Source organism: Acanthopagrus latus, chromosome 18 (assembly GCF_904848185.1).
Source record: "Acanthopagrus latus isolate v.2019 chromosome 18, fAcaLat1.1, whole genome shotgun sequence".
NCBI lineage: Eukaryota > Metazoa > Chordata > Actinopteri > Spariformes > Sparidae > Acanthopagrus > Acanthopagrus latus.
Window position 1 is genome coordinate 24,633,108 of NC_051056.1, and position 17,200 is coordinate 24,650,307.

At 41.2% G+C, this 17,200-nt stretch overlaps 1 protein-coding gene and 1 long non-coding RNA gene across 6 annotated transcripts in view; one reads left to right on the forward strand and one right to left on the reverse strand.

Annotated features, from left to right (window-relative positions):
* Window positions 1-59: 59 nt before the first annotated feature.
* Window positions 60-17,200, reverse strand: part of zic6 (zic family member 6) — a 115,456-nt gene continuing 98,315 nt past the window's right edge. For 3 of the 5 annotated variants that reach the window (XR_005071171.1, XR_005071173.1, XR_005071170.1), the window contains 2 exons: window positions 1,687-1,900; window positions 60-1,570 (listed from right to left, as the gene is read on the reverse strand). The gene's annotated coding sequence lies outside the window, so the exon portion shown is untranslated. Of the gene's footprint in view, window positions 1,571-1,686; window positions 1,904-8,394; window positions 9,556-17,200 lie in introns of those variants that run through there. The other 2 variants (XR_005071174.1, XR_005071172.1) reach the window with 2 other exon arrangements.
* LOC119007615 lies at window positions 9,552-10,375 on the forward strand. Its single transcript, XR_005071177.1, has 2 exons — window positions 9,552-9,820; window positions 10,174-10,375. It is a non-coding gene; the product is annotated as an uncharacterized LOC119007615 (long non-coding RNA).

Here is a 17,200-nt window from a genome sequence, read left to right on the forward strand (position 1 = left end):
GAAACACACGCAGGTCAGTGGAGAGCATGTGGAAACGAAGCCGCGATGAGCACATGAAATGAACGGAAATGAGTTACGTTAGTGTATCAGGATATTTATTTCTTTTACAGAATACAAACCAAACATTTGCTTTTTACTGACTCGGGGGGGAACTGCTGCAGAAGCTGTGGGCTGAAATTATAATACAGCAACACATATCAAGATCCAATTACTCCACCTAACAGAAAGAAATATCAAACAGGAACACAAACAAAAGGAGAACACAAACGCAGAAAAATCAGATCAGCAGATGTTTTTATGCGCACACATGCACACACACACACACACACACACACACACACACACACACACACACACACATATGAATGTGGGCAGCTGCTAAGTGATCCAGTAAATTGCCAACATTGCTTTGAAATTGTCGGAAAAGAAACTATCAGCAAATACTGAACAGCCCATTGTGTGCTCTGGGATACCTTTTTCCCATAACGCTAATGAAAAATACCCCGTGATGAGGCTGAAATAATGATAGAAATCAGTGAGAAATCTGACTCCTGAGTAGGTTTTAACATGAATCAGGCGTCCCATTCACAGGGAACGTGCTCAGTGACAAATCCGCTCCAGCATTTGTATGTTGGCCAGCTTTTTTTGGAGGAGGTGAGTGCTATCAGTGTCTCCACGCCCATCCCTCTGTATCTCTAAGATGTTTACTGCATGCAACATGCGAGCAAACACACATGTGCACACACGTTTAAATGCACAAACAGAAACTCTAATCCTGACCCCCCCACTGTCTTTCTCCCTCTCATCTCTCTCTCTCTCTCTCATCTCTCTCTCTCTCTCTCTCTCTCCCTCTCCCTGTTTCCCTCCCCGGGCGTGGAAATGAAAGCTGGGCACTTGGAGAGGATGGTTGGAAGAAATGAAGACGTGTCTGATTTCCAGAGCAGCCAATGATGGTGCAGCGCCCTGCTCTCCCTGCCCTCCGATAGGTCTTTGTCACTCTCTTCATCTCGAGGCCCGTGTCAGTCCCCCTAATCCCCCCCACCCACCCACCACCACCACCACCACCACCTCCCAAACGCGAGCTGGCCAATCCCGAGACGAGGCTCAGGGGCTGGGGAGGGATGAAGGAGCCGAGGCATGGAGGGAGTGAGGGATGTAGTTCGGGAGGAGAGAAAAGGAGCACCAGAAGCTGATGTTGGTGTGAGAAGGAGCCAATGTGTTATTATTAATAAAGCATTAAAAAAAGTGAGCACATCAAAGCATACAGGGGCTATGCTATCATACATGAAAGTAATGCACTATGGCTTAATGTTTCCTAAGGCGTGTTATGGTGACGCTGCTTTGATTTGAAATGCATTGTGTGGAAAATGGATTTACAGGAGTGGGGAGAGAAAGCCTGGTGTGGGCGCAGACCATAATTTAAAACCTGACCTCATAGGCTCTTCAAAGTCTCCTTGAGTGTGGATATTTAGGATTTAGGTACAGTATGTGTGAGACCCAAACCACAGAGGCAGAAAAAAAACACAACAAATACATACATACATACGAGAGAGAGGGACGCTGAGGACACCTGAGAAAACAGAGAAAAGAGCAGTCAGTGTCGCTGCAGCATTAGATTCACATTTTGATCATTAGAAATGTTAAGAGCTCATTTCTTCTTTCCATTCTGAGTCAAAGGTGCCGCACCTGATTATATTGCGCTCCCTCCGATCGGGGGGGTGGGGGGGGGCCCGCAGGAAGTGAGACATCTTTCTCGTCGTATCCCCCCGTGGCCAGGTAATTATCCTAATCTACCTTCCTCCTGTGCTCCAGCTCCTGTGCCACACTGGCTCAGACCACCTCTGTGGCTTCATTATCAGTGCTGGGACTCACTAATGGCTCGGCGGTCTCACTGTGCAGGCTGCTGGCAGAGACAAACCAGGGGGAGAGGAGAGAAGGAGGAAGACGAAGAAGAAGAGAGCAGGAGGAGGAGGAGGAGGAGGAGGAGGAGGAGGAGGAGAGGGGTGAAAAAATTAGACACTAAAGAGCAAAAGGGCTGCCCTGGAGGTTAACATCTCAATCACGAGGGACAATACTCTCCAGTCCGACGGCTCCTGCTCCTTAAAAAAGTCATTGTTCACTGATGGAGGATGAGGCTATAGGGCAATGACGGCGTCAGAGTCAGGAGATCGGCCAACGAGGGGAAAATGACCACAAGGTGTGTGCGCTTGAGGTAACAGGTCGCCACGTTACACGTGTGCGTTCCCCCTACACACCCCCACCTTGCATGTTCGAAGCAGCAGTAACCTCACAACATACAGAAGGACTGGGGGTGGCAACTCAGTTTCACTTTTTTTTTTTTTTTTTTTCTGACAAATGACACCCTGACAGTTGGAAAAAATGTTGGGGTCCCTGAACAGATTTCTCAGCTACAAAAATAAAATGTGTTGGAGTAGACAAAGACAGACATTTTGCATTCTACTTTTGAACCCCAATGAGAGCACTGACAAATGCCACCCCACCCCCACTCCGTCTGTGCCATGATTGTTTTTTTTCTCTCCAGAAATGTCATAAACTTAAGAGGTGACAAATCTATATGGCACAAACAGACACCGGCTTCTTCCAAGTGTACATAGCATATAGGCTGACACAGATTGAGATGGTGTAACGTGTCTTTGCATCACTCTAAATAGGCGTGCAGGGGCTCTGCTCGGTTCTTTAACGTCTCCGGAGAGTCCAGTGGACTCGCTTTTTTTTTTTTTTTTTTTTTTTTCCGAAGTGGGAGAGGGAAACTCAAAACGCAGTGCTCTGGAGGTGAGAAAAAAAAATATTCAGAGGTTAAAATGACTGCAAGACCGCCGTAAAGTGTGAAAAATGTATACTACTCCAGTTTCTGTGTGGGCGTAAGAGCCTACATTTCTGAAAAACTCGAAAACTGATCAATAAACAGCATATTAAATACGCTCTGTAGCAACATCCAGCACATCCATGTTAAATGCATGTGTAAAAAATGCTGATTGATGCCAGTTTTAGTATCTATGGATACAGTTCTGCTTCCAACACTTTGAAGAGAATCTCATTCCACATTCATGTCATGTCATAGGCTATACCCCACTCGAATTAGCATGTTGGAGTACGCCACGCTCCACGTGTAAGGACGAACCGTTCTAAAGAGATGCTTCGAAAACCCACGGCTGCCACGACGATGGTCCACACTCGTGTTATGATGAACCGGGACAAGTGTAGGTGGGCCTGCACCAGTCAAATGAGCAAAACGTTCTCCTTAAACACCTCCACAGTGAAACACGCGCTCTCACAGATGGAAATTAAACGGTGCTCTTTTGGCAATCTGGTCGTTGTGTGACTGGGACCAAACGATCTGCAAATGAGCAGCAGAATTAAGGTAACTCACAGGAACTGCAGGAACAATACGGACCCTCAGCGGAAGAGTAATACGCTCAGGGGTAAAAAACGAGTCCACGATCTTGAAGAGAGGAAACAACAAGTTGTAAAGCAAGAGAGTTGCTTTTTTTTGTTAAAGGATCAGTTCACCCAAAATTACAAACACAATACCTATTTACTCAAATACTTCTGGAGGTAATCAGCGGTGAAGATTGTGTTGTTTTAATTTGTCAGATCCATCTTTGAGAATTCTACCTCCAGCTAAAAGCAAACATCAGTGTATAAATCAAAGGGGATCTGTAATAAGTTAGTAAGTATAAGGTAGTTTCAGTCATATATACTTGCTTTAGTTTGCTTTATCGTTTATTGATTACATCAGTGGAATGTCCTGTAACTAAGTACATTTAGTCAAGGAGTGTACTTCAGGACGGTTCTGAGGTCCTTGTGCTTGTACCAGTTTTTTTTACAACTTTATACTTCCACTTCACTACATTTTGGATGCATAAATCATACTTTTTACTCACTACATTAGTTTAACTTGAGCTACTAGTTACTTTTAAGATTACATGCTGCACCAGAGTTAAATTATTGCATGTTTGAATTAACTTTTTTTAATTGACAATGACATTAAAAAACAAAACACTGATTGCAATAATCAAAAAAAATGCTTGATATCAGATCTGATAATGAGTCGACCTCCACTACACAGTATATGACCACATGTAAATGTTTACTTGTACATTTCATACTTTTTTGATAGATGATCACTTTTGATACATTTAATATCAGACACTTTTAGACTTCTTCAGACTTTTACTCAAGTGCTTTTTTGTATGAGTGACTTTCACTTTTACCAAAGTAATCTTCAAACATGGTATCTTTACTTTTACTCACATAAGACTTTTGGGTACTTTATACAACAATAGTAATCTATTTATTATCTATTTACATTTGATATGCACTTTATAAGTTCAAAATGAGCAAAAGCAAGCGGTGACCGAAGCGGTCAAGCTAAGCTTAAATCCAGCTTGTAAATAACGCTTAGTAGAAAAAAATCTGGGGGCAATACGAATAAAAACAGTGCGTGGGTGTATTTAATGGTAGTTTTAAAGTCATAGATTCTGCATTCGCTCAGTGCAGCTGGTGAAACAAAATGTGCAGCAAATGTGAAATATTAAGATCTACTGAGCAGGAAAAATCTGAGAAATACAGTTGTATTCACATGATCTTATCTTAGGAATATCCAATGTGCAAACAACATGACCTTATGTAATTACTGACCTACATTATTTATGAGAATCTCATTATGAAGCTCACCAGAGGCGAAGTGAGGGAAATGTTACAGAGCAACACTCTTCCCAGTTACTATGTGAGTATATTTCAAGTGCCTCCTTGTTTAAAGCGATGTTGTTGTTACTCGAACACATCGCATCACCACAACAGTGTTATAAACCAGTTACCAGTTTCATTAAAAGGGCCTGTACGCTCAGCATTAGCGAGATGCTGCCGCTTTCAGGCAACATAAACGTCCTTGTAAAAGGTAGGAGGCCCACTGCGAGTAAGCTGTAAACTGATGAATTAAGGTGACAGTAAATGTGCATGCTTAGGGCTCAGGAGGATATTAATACATTCCACACCCCAGCATTGTTTGTCAGAGTCAGATGGCACATGCAGCCATCAGAGGGGTACGACTCTGTGTGGTGGCTTTGGCGCAGACAACCATGAAGACAAGCCTCAGTTTTTTTTTTGTTTTTGTCAGGGGTAAAATGTGACGATGCTCGGCGCAGGAGTACTGAATCAGAAACACGCCTATAAATAAATATGCTAAAACGGGTTCCGATGGGTTTTTGGTGGAGAATGAAAAAGGCGCGCTTCAAATGTTTTCTTTTCTTCTTCCGCTTTTAGTCGGAAAGGAGTTCTTGAAGGTTGAGAGGTAAAAGCAGGTATTTTTTTGTAGGGGGGGACCCTTTTCAAGGTCACGCATGAAAGGTGAGGGTCTGCTTATCTGAGCACGTCTTTGTAGTAGATCACAACCTTTTGTTTATAATCCCTGCGCCACACTGCTAACGGCGTTCCCTTCTGTTTTGGGTCTAGTGCTGAGCAATATAGCGTTGAATATCGTGAGGCAGTAAATGTGCGGCTCCTCGGTGAATGCAGGGGAGGGTACAGACGGTTTGAAGGCAGAGGTGGGACCCAGTTTTTTCACAGTTCTTTTTACATGTAACAACCCAAAAGCATACACACTTCTATAAAAGGATGATTAAGGGATGTAAAAAAAAAAAATTAAAAAAAAAAAACCTTCTCCTCTGCAGCCTGAAACTAAAATAGGTCCCAGCTAGCGTTCCTCACAAACAAGCATCGGTGTAACGGATGAAATGTGGGGCTTCTTCTCTCCAAAGGGAGACGGGGAAAAAGACACAAATAGCAATGGAGCAGAATTTACTTAACAAAACACAGTCATTTTGAAATGTTTTGCAGTATTTTGATTAATTGCTGTGTTTTTGTTCACATGTACTTTAACAGAAATGGGACAGAGTTGCTAAATTGCAGCTGAGTGTTAACTTGTGTGCAGGCAGGAGCAACGAAGACAGAGTAGCTCCAGCGAGAAGAGTAACAGGCTGTTCAAAAGTTCATTCCTCAACTAGACCGATGATCAAACTTATCTCAATCTGGGGTCCTCTGATGAGCTTTTTGTTAAAAAGGCAACTGAGCTTCCAGTCAAAAGCGGTCCCCTAACAGATGATCTGCATCAAATTATACTAACTCATACGTACCAGCCACCAAAATTCACCTGCTTTTTATTCACGAGATTCATTTAGTTTGTATTCTTCCCAGAGAAAATAATGAAAATGTCTTTAAAAACACTGTGTGACACAAGGTTAAAAAAAGTAAGAACAATTATCCTGATCTGCACCAAAAGTTAAAGGGGTCTATTCTGGGCTGAGGTCCATCCTCCATCCAAGTTTCGTGGAAATCCATTCAGTAGAGTTTGTGTAATCCGGCCGACAAACCAACAGACACAAACGAACACGGGTAAAAACGTAACCTCGCTGGCAGACAAGATAATTTCTTGTGATGTGTCCCAAAAGCTCACGTGTTCGGTGAAGGAGGGAAAATTAACCTGGTGTCTCTCTGATCCTACCTACCCACCTTTTCTTAATGTCTGTTTCTCATCACTCCGCTTGTTGTTCAGATTTTTACACTCACACAACACACCATCTTGCTCCAGTGAAGGGGCCCTCCACACATCTGCTTTATCTCTTGGCTGTGCCAGCTGTAACGCTGGCCTCCTCTGCCATCATCGGATGCTTCAGCTTGACTGGGAGCAGCTTTCTTGGCCGGCTGACAAGAAGTTGGTCATTATTACTTTTATATTTGGGTCTAAAGCCTCCGCCAGATCCCTCTCTTTCCTTTCTTTTCTGGCATCCCGATTTATGTGCAGTTCCTGGCACAGCAATAAAAGTCGCCCCAGTATAAGCTGTTACTAGATCAGCACGTTTCTGAGGTCATGTGGCAGCAGTACACTTCTGATATTTGGATGTAAAGAAATACGGAACAGGCTACGTTTTACTAAAGCAAAAATAAAAATGTTAATGTTATGTTCATTTCAAATAAATATATATGAATTTACCACTTTATATATAAATTTTTGCTGTTTTTTATAAGTAATGGAGAGTATCTTGCTTTGAATAAAAACGTGGTTTTCATTTTCATACATTCAAGTCATCGGTTTATTCAACAATGTGATTTTCTTCTTGGTCCTACAGTTGAATGTTTATGTGTCGCTGTGCAGAATCATGTTTGATGCCGTTTTAACTTTAATGGAAATGTAAAATGTTCCCTGTTGCTTTTTGGAATCAGACGTTTAGAGGCGGGATCTGTGACATCACAAATTGTTTGGAAAGCCGATCCTGTGGAAGCCGAAAGCCTCCAACGTTCAAACGCTGTTGCTGGGGAGAAAATTTATGTCTCGTTAAATCAAAATTCTATTTGCATATTTATATAGTCTGGACATTTTTAATAAGGGGGGAGGCGTTGATGCCATTTTAGGGTTTTCAATGCGGCAATTGTGTGTTTTTCTTTTTTTTGCAAAACCCATGTAAGACTAACGATCTTTAAAATGAACATGATTACTGCTCGTCCCCCCGTAACAGCTGGGCCCCCACAAAGCTTCCCCTCTTATGGCCGGCCCTGTGCAGCTGTGGAAAGGACATGAATATGTTGACTCACATGCTATACTTTAATACAAATGTACAGGTACTTGTATCATATCATAATACGTCTTTTTTGTGCTACTTTATACTTTACACTAAAATTTCAGATGGTAATATCATACTTTCTGCTTCACTACATTCATTTCACAGCTGTAGCTGGTAGATATTTAGCATGAATGTGCATATAAACCATATGACGATCTGCTTAAATATCTAAAAATGAGCTCCACCTCAACTGGCTATGACATGAAAATGTATCTTACATATTATTGCATCAGTATGAACCATCTATAGCCGGGCTTCGCCATACCAGCGTCTTGTTCACAGGCTGAAATATCTGTTAAAATGAAATACAGTCAGATAACATTCACATGGGCCATTTGTCCTCATAACAAGTATTTTAACCTCTTTACTTTTAATACTGTGAGTAACTTTGGCAGATAAGACCGCATGACGTGATTGTATATTGTGATGTTGCTACATTTGTGAATATTAAAGTATGTGAATATGTCTTCAGCCACCGTGAATATGGAATCAGATTAAGCCACTCATATTGATACACAGAGAGTCATTAACTAAACGACTGGGTCGGCCCATGCTGCTCCGTACAGGTCATATCTTAACAAGGTTACCATTGAATCGAACAGACAACATTACTTTTTTTTTTTCTTACAAAAACTACAGTCGTCAACAAGAATAGAGGGGGGAGGTTTGTGCCTTAAAACAGGATCATAAGTGCAGATAAAGAATCAGGTTAGGAAGAACACTCTGACCCATTCACACCAAAAGAAAACATCTTTATTTCCAGTTCATTGCAACATCGTAAAATAAAAGAAAACATGGACCTGATCCCCATCTTAAGCTGTGTGCAAGGTGTGCTTTTAGCTATACAGAGGAGTGTGTTAGTCAAACAATGGGAGAGCATTAAAACATGCCAACAGAGCAGTATTAGTCAGTAGCCTGAGTCAATACACCCCACTGGGCTGCATGTCTTTCTACAAACACAAGCAATTGCTTTAGAAGGCCTCGGCACCAGATAGAAACATCAATTACAGTAAATTACACCAAAACAGTGTGTAACACTTCAATTTGTTAAATCTCCTGAGCTGTCTGAGCTGTTTTGGATGAAAGCGGAGCAGAGCACTGCAGAAAGATAACATTCAGTAGCTTTTAGATACGTCGCCCTATCTCTCCTCGGTCGTGAATATAATGAGGGACTTATGTGTATTTTTGATATTTAGAAAGCATTACGAAACATGAGAGAAATTAGTTTAAAATACTCCACTTCCTGTTTGCTCGAATGTGGAATTCAAAATAAGAGCGCTCTGTGGCTTCTTAAGACCCACTGTGTGTGTGTGCCCACTGTTCTGTGGGCACAGTGGCTTTTTATGGGACAAAAGTAGTACTTTCACTCCGGTCCAAGTTCATGAAGTTGAAGCCGTTTGTAAAGGCGGGGGTTAAAGGCGCTGTTTATTGTGTTTATTAAGGCTTTCATTTGGAAGCTGTGGGACACAGGTTGATAAATTCAACAGCGAGACGACACTGAGACAATGGAAACAAAGGATAAAACACCACCTTGGTTCGCACGCTCACATTTCGTGCACAGAGGAGCCACAAATGACAGCCTGATAAAGGTAGCAACTCTGCTCCGAGAAGACGGGAAAAAAAAAAACGCTCCAATTTTGACTAAACTTTGTAGTGCTTCAATGACTTCCTTTGCCATGGTTGATTATCCAGGAGGGGTGTTGGTTGCTGGGGACAGATGAAGATTTGGCTGTTTCAGGGAACATTTTGGGAGAGGGACGGGGAGGGGGGCCGGAGTAAATGAAAGACAAATGCGAGTAGTGCCCACTCAGCTATTTTCCCAGTCAAGATCAAAGGCACGCCGGACTGGCCGCTCCACGGGAAACTTGAGATGGGTACTGCCTTTGTTTGCTGTTGCTAGGAGACCTGCAGAAGGCTGAAAGTGTTTGCAGTGGGGTACAACATCAAAACCATTTCCAATATAAATTTTTAAGACAGCCATGTATTTGTGTCCCGGGCTTTCAATTTGCCGAGTACACTGGAAAACGCTAACAAATAACGACTCGCCCCTCTCTGTTAGCTCGTGGAATAATTTTCTTGGTGTTTGTTTAAAAAAAAAAAAAAAAAAAGAAAGAAAGAAAGAAAAAGTCGTTACAGACTATTGTACACGTGCGCACGTAGAAGGGGCACTTGTCAGCAGTGTGAGTACTACGTGTGGTATCATAGCATGCACACATCGCCACGACGGTGCGCGAGCTAAAACCACCAAACAGCCGTAAAAGCGGGATTAATTCGCTTTTCCTGGCCCTGTGCAGGAACACACAGCATGTGAACCTGCGCACACAACTTAAATATAGTTTGATGTATTTATAAGCTTAGGTTTGGCTTCCCAACGAAGCTAATTATGATGCTGTTATCCATTAATGGGCCCCATGATAGTAAGGGTGGCTAGACATGTGTCACAGAGAGCTCATTACATATCATTAGTTCAACACTCCAATAATGTCTACACCTGCTGAGCAGAAGATAATGACTTGGCCCCTGATATTTGCAGGACTATTGTCTATCGAGCAAAGCACCACCAGGAGGATAGGTCCACAGGCTGGAGAGCTGCGGGAGAACTGATAAAGCTATACAATAAGTAAAGATGCACACAATGGTCGGAAGCGACGGCGAATGCAGCACAGCGAAGACGAGAGCAGCGTTTGTTTGGTTTGTAGCAGAAGAGGTGATGAGTTAAATAAATGAAAAAACGAGCTCTGCCTGTGAGCAAACATTCGTCCTTACATCTCTATATAATGCTGTTAGAAAAATATCTGGGCGGAATGCGGCAGAAAAATATGCGATCACATATTTACCACTTTTGAATGCAGCTTACGTCCTCATAACACACTTGTGCTACTCCTGTTTGCTTGATCATCGGATAGGATCTGGCTCACCCGGTGTTACATAATACGGCACAACATGTCTGAATAACTTGACCTCAATCTTTTCTCCTTAATTCAGGAGGAAAAGCAACACTTTAATAGGGCGTACTGGCTGAATCTCGCACTTAGCTCATGTAAACACACTTGTGATGAAAACGCAGTCAGGCTTCCAGTCCAACGTATGTGGTTATATGGATCCATACGTAGGTGCGCGGGGGTCTGACTCGTGACTAATGGGCAGCATGAAAACTGCAATCGCCACCAGAAGTGACCTTCGTGTCTGGAACGATAAAGATTAGAATCGTGCTGTGTCTGCCTTGTGTTTTCACTACTTGAGCCAACTGGCACGGCGCTGGCGTCCTCTTCCCCGGCTCCCAGTCTGCCATGATGACAATGGCAACCAGCTACCGCATGGCATGCAGAAATGACAAAGCATGCCAAGGGGATATTTGGAAGATACAAAGATACGGCAAAAAAAAAAAAAACAACTGATCAATCGAAAAAAAAAAAATATTCCAAACGCTGCTACCGCTAACCGCTTTTTTGCGTTTCTAGGACATCCTCCTCGTCATTCAAGTGGAGAATACAGTGTGCCTTCAATGAGCTTTAAAAGAGGCGATTTCCAGCTGGAGAGAAGAAATTAGGTTGTTTGAGGATTCTAAGTTTGTATCCTCTAAAGGGCTCTGAATTTCTTCTAACCAACAAGAACTAAAAATGGCCTACATTCAAGTGTGCCATGAGCTTATGTGCTGTGTCCTGCTGTAACCTGCCACAGTCCTTAACAGTGTGTGTGTGTGTGTGTGTGTGTGTGTGTGTGTGTGTGTGTGTGTGTGCGTGTGTGTGTGTGCTAGCGTGCTAAAGGGAAGCTTCAGCAGAGCAGGCAGTGTACGGCAGGCAGACAGTGACAAGACAAAACACATTCAAACATTTGTTTCACAGTTTTTCTGTTGTTGTTGTTTTATAAAGCAAAGCTAATTCCTGCTGTTGTTGACTTCAGCCGAGGAAGACGGAGTTGTCTCCTCCTGTCACCGCAGCCCTGCGTGACATCACGGGCGAACACGCCGCTGCCAAATCCCTCATCAGCCGCCTAAATACACTTAAACTGGTGTGTGAAAAGCTGTTGCATTAACTGAACATCGTGCAGATTTGCGACCGCTGAGCACGCGTCTGCACCGCGCTCGCTCGAATTGGTGTTTTTTCTTTTTTTTTTTTTTATGACTGAGAGCGACTTTGTTCATTTGGCTGCCACCTGCCTCTCAGCTATACAAATACTTCACTGCAGCTATCAACACGGACTCGTATTGGGTCTAATTTGTTTGCCAAATCTCCGGCTACATTCATGACTTCACTGCCAGCAGGCTGCTATTGTGGCGGGTTGAAAAGTTGTTTGATTTTGAGACTTTAGTTTTTCCCAACACAACATAAATCTTAAAAAACCTATTGTTCTTCGGTTGTCCTTCTCTGCAAAAAGTGAAGAACTGCAATTAATAAATCATCTAGGAGAGAACGTATAAATAATGGAGACTTGTATAGCCATCAGAAGCTTGCATGTATAATAAGCATGGAAACACAGTAGGAAAGCTTTGAATAGAACCATGAAAAAGTATGAATAGTACAAATATGTCCTAGTTCTTGGGCCTGGTTAAATCTTAATTTATGGTTCATTTAGCGTTGATCGATAATCGATGCTAACGTTTCCGTCTCAGAGACCATACTTACTATCTTTATCTGTTCAAGGTGAATATTTTAAACTTTCACCTGAGTAGCTTGTTTGATTCAGCTCTATTAAAAACACTTTATTCGCCCCTCAAGGAAAATGTTTGTTTATTCTGTCTGCACACTAGCATCTACAGCTATTACAATGAAGAATCCACCGTGTGTGCATGTGTGTGTTTGTTTTCTGTCCTCCTTCAAAGCCCTTTCGACAGGACTGAATGATAAGTTAGCACAGTAGTCGAGATGCTTCCCCAAACAGTTCACCTCTGTTTTTGGGGATGACTGCTGCCTGAACTCTGTACCCCCACTGAGACAATAAAACGGCTGGATGACTGCGGGACTAGCAGAGAAGACAGACAGTTTATAACTCAACAGAGGCGAAGCTATGCAGCCTGTGTGAAGATAAAGATTTAGTAACGGTAAGAGATTGGAATTCTCTCGGCCTGAGGTCAGAGGCCAGCGTTACCTTTCTAAACCCCCTCAGGGCGCATGAAGAGACCCCGGACAGTTACATCCCCTGAGCTGCAGACAAAGGAGGTGTCGCAGTCAATCAGGGGGCTCATCATTCCAGCCAATAATTGCTTACTTGGTTTGTAAATGAGATGTGCTGTCTTTGGTTAGGAGGACAGAAGAAGAGTCAGTCTTCTCTCACTTTGCTAATACGAGCACTTGTCGTTATGTAAGGAAGGAACAGTTCACACGATTTATCATAAATGAGGATTATTTGTCTGTTGTGAAGCTTATATTCTACCAATAATCACAACTCATCATAACGCCACTGTCTATATTCAATTAAAAACATACTTATAACATGTTATAATGCACCTATAGCACTGTATAATCAAAGTTATAAGCACTGATGAAAATTCATAATTCATTATAAAAACAATCACTATCACCCCAATGTCTATAATGCATTATAAACATTTATAATGCACATACAGCACTGTATAATGTTAGTTATAAGCACGCATGTTTTTTTTTTATAATGCTTTATACAAATAATCATACATGCATGTGTCTATCATGCATTATAACACATAATAAACCATCTTATAATGCATTATAGAGTACCTAAAGCACTGTATACTGTTTTAAGCATTCATGAATAATCATAATACTTTACAATCATAATCATGATATTGCAAAAGTCTATAATGCATTGAAACACACAAGTACTTATAATGAGTTATAATGATTGTATAGCACAGTATAATGATAGTTATAAGCACTCCTGAATTCAACTAATAATAATTCAGAATCATTACAATGCCAGTGTCTATAAAGCAGTATAAACAAACTTATAATATGTTATAAGCATCGGTAGTATTCATATTGCTTCATAACAATCATAATAAAACATAATAAAGTATCTTAAAATGACTTAATAGGTCAAGTATAAATACTTGATTAAATAATTGCTGGTCACTCACCATTTTTGGGGTCATTGTGTATATTACTCAAAGTAATTTGTAATTTGTTATGATCATTACATAACTATTTGTAATCACTATCATAATGTGTTATGATATGATTGTGATTGAGTGATGAAATAGCTGCATTATAGGCAGATGTAACATGTTACAAACTGATTATGAGTCTTTGCTTTAAGTGTCATAAAAATAAATAAGATCAAGTCAATGAAGGAACAGCAGCACAAAAAGCTGTACAATTATTTATTTTTTACAAGTACTAACAAACAATGCACAATGTAATCAGATTAATCTATTAACTAATATTATAACACATTATAGACAGTGTTAATGAGTTATGATCATCGTGATAAATCATTATTATTGCCAAGAGTGCTTATCAATACAGATATAAAGATGCATTAAAACCCATTTTAAGTATGTTCATTATATTTTATGATGCATTATGGACATGGGACAAGGTGAATTTTAATTTTAATCTTAATTTGAGATTAATTTCACTGAGATAATGAAGAAAGTCCTTCACACCTTCAACCATCTTCAATCCACTGATGTTCTAAAAATTAAACCCAACATAAATAATCCAAAACTCCATTTGTAAATGAATAAAACCTAAAACTGCAAAGCTTTTTGAAAGGCAGAGGAGGTGAAGGGAGACGCACCAGTTCAGATTTTTACACTGGAGAAATGCAAATAAAGCTTTAATCGCTGCATTCAAGTTACTCCACAACACAAAAACAAACAAGAGCCACTTATTACAGACTGTTTTTACTATTCTACCTTCTAATCTCGACACAAAGGAAACTGATGAGAGTATTCCAAAGTGGACAATGTTTACTCTCAAGTAGTTTAAAACACCTTAAAAGAATAATAACACACACTGTAAATATTTAACTTTAAAATGTGTTCCATGCATCCAGCAGTTGTATCTTAAGAGTGACTGGTACATTATAATATAGGAGTATGTTTAAAAGTCTTGATCTTTTCACACTCTCGGAGAGAAGTGTTATTGGAGAGGATTTGCTGTGAGATTCCCTTTTCACTCTAACGGTATTAAAAAGCGTAAAGGCTGGAAGACAGAGGAGTGAGGCTGACGTCACAGTCCAAGAGTCACCCGCCGTGTGTTCGGCGTCTCCAAGTAAAGACTTATCTGCGGAGGAGTTTGGACGGACAATGTGGGTGGACAGGGCGTGAAACTACTATCATCATCAGTTCTGAATGAAAAAAAGAAAACATATCTTCCACAAAAAAGGAGGCTCATTCCAATTCAGCTGCGTTGTTAGGACAACGAGAACCATCCCTCAGATGATTAGTTCCACTTCAAAAGAATTTACTTTCCGCAGTGGAAACGTCCCCCTTTTGTGTCCTTACACAGGGTTTTCTCAGCCCAAAAGAAGAATCGTATGTTTAGTCAGCCTGTTTATTATTCCTTCTGTTCACACTACAATTGTATTAAATAAATAGAGTACTACTAACAAAGGCCTATTAGCCCATAAACATGTCCTGGTACAGACAAAAAAAAAGGCTGAATCACAGCCTCTGCATAAGAATTAAGATACTATAAATGCTGGTAAAGGCATAAACTACATAGCATCGGGACGTGGTGCCAACTCCGAATGTCTTGTCGCTGACTTCATGAAACATGCATGTTATGTTGCACATGTTTTGTCTAACCGGGGATTTGATGTGTGGCTCCGTCTCAACCTTGAAAGGAAGCCGCCCCCCCTTTGCCAACCGGCACTGGTGATGCTGTGAAGCAGCAGTAGGCTGTACTTTTTTTTTTGTGGCGCCAATATTTTCAGATGAATGAATGAATTGTGCTCGTTCACTCCCGATAAAACAGCATGACGAGGCTGCGCAAGGCTCATTGTAACGGCTGAAAGCGATAATCTTTGAATAAATAAATAATAATAAACATGATGCGCGCACTTTAAATTCACATGTCGTTTTACCCCTCGTGGTTTAAGTTACTTTAATACGTAGTATAAAGTAATAACCACTCAGATTTTGTTAAACAGTGAAGTGCAGATAAAGAACAAACTTTAATGTTTGGTGCAAATTACGGAGTATTAACGTGTGGCAGATCAAAGAGAGTTACAGCAGTTAGCCTGATTGTTAACCCGACTTCCTCGAGATGTTGGAGACACGGTTTTGAATGCAAAACAGGCTCAGCAGAAGTTCTGCCGGTGGTTCAGATAAACAGACATCTTGCCTGAATCAAAATCCCAAATGGGGCGGAGAAAAACACAGTGCGCACACCTTAAACGCAGATGAGTGGAAACAGGATGAAAAGTTTCTCCTTTCCTTTTTTTTTTTTTTTTTGTTTGACGCAGCCTGCAACTGGCAGCTGTGACATCCTGGTTACTTTTATTGGATTTTTATTTATTTATTTATTTTAATGTGAGGTTTATTTCTGAAGCCGAATCCCCACAAATTCAGCCTGGAATACAAATCTGTCTGCAGGCATTTAGGCAACATGCAGGCAACAGTCTACCGACAATAAGCAAAGCTCAACTTTTCCCAACAAATAATCTGTGTACATGTCAAAACTCGGAATGCAAATCATCTTTTATTTATTTGTTTAGTCGCTGCTGGAACGGATCCCTCAATCAAACTTGCGATGTCTTACTTTTTTTTCTCTTTTTTCTCCTGCGTGTGTCTTGTTATTCGAAAATTCTTCAACTGTAAAATCCTGGTCGAATAAAAAAAAAAAAAAAAAGTCTCACACCACTTCAATCAGTTCAGCGGTCCACTACTGCTCTGTCTTTGATGACTGTATGTTCCAGTATGAATATTGACTGGAATCATGCCTGGCGTGGCTCAGGAGTATCTCCCCTTCCCTTCATGATCAGTGGTGATGAGCCTCCTTGTGACCTACAGTGTATTAATATGCTCAGCAGAAAGAAGCCTCTTGGCACAGGACACACCAGCAGCAGCCCTTTAATGTTGGCAACTGTCAAAGCTTTGATTTCTGATTGATGAGTAAGGTCGGCGCAATAACACAACGACACCACTGGTCATCTCGCACCCCCATCCTTTTTTTTTTTTCCACAACAGGAAACATATTCTTTAACAGTGTAAAGCAGCCCTGCCCCATCGCCCGTTTGAAACGGTACACCCCTGAAACAAATGCCTCGCGGCTAGAAGACGTACAGAATAATCAGTGTGGATGCAACACATATATCGGCGGAGCAGGACGGAGGCCAACAAGTGGGAAGAAGGTTTCTTTTTCTGTGCGCTAGCCAGCACGAAGGAGAGAAACTGAAGGGGTTGGCTGTTTATATACGGTGTCATCTATACTGCACTAAGTCCCATGAGATGTCTGAAAATGGAGGACTTCTCACTTCTCACTAAAACCTGCGCTCCAAGTTATCTCAAAAAGTAGCATGCACACTCCGATGTCACTCTGCTAGGTTCAAACTAAAGCAGTAAGACAGCAGGAGATGCAAACTTCACCAAGGTTGTGGTTTCCAGTTTTTTTTAAAGAGAAGTTGTGGTCATTTTT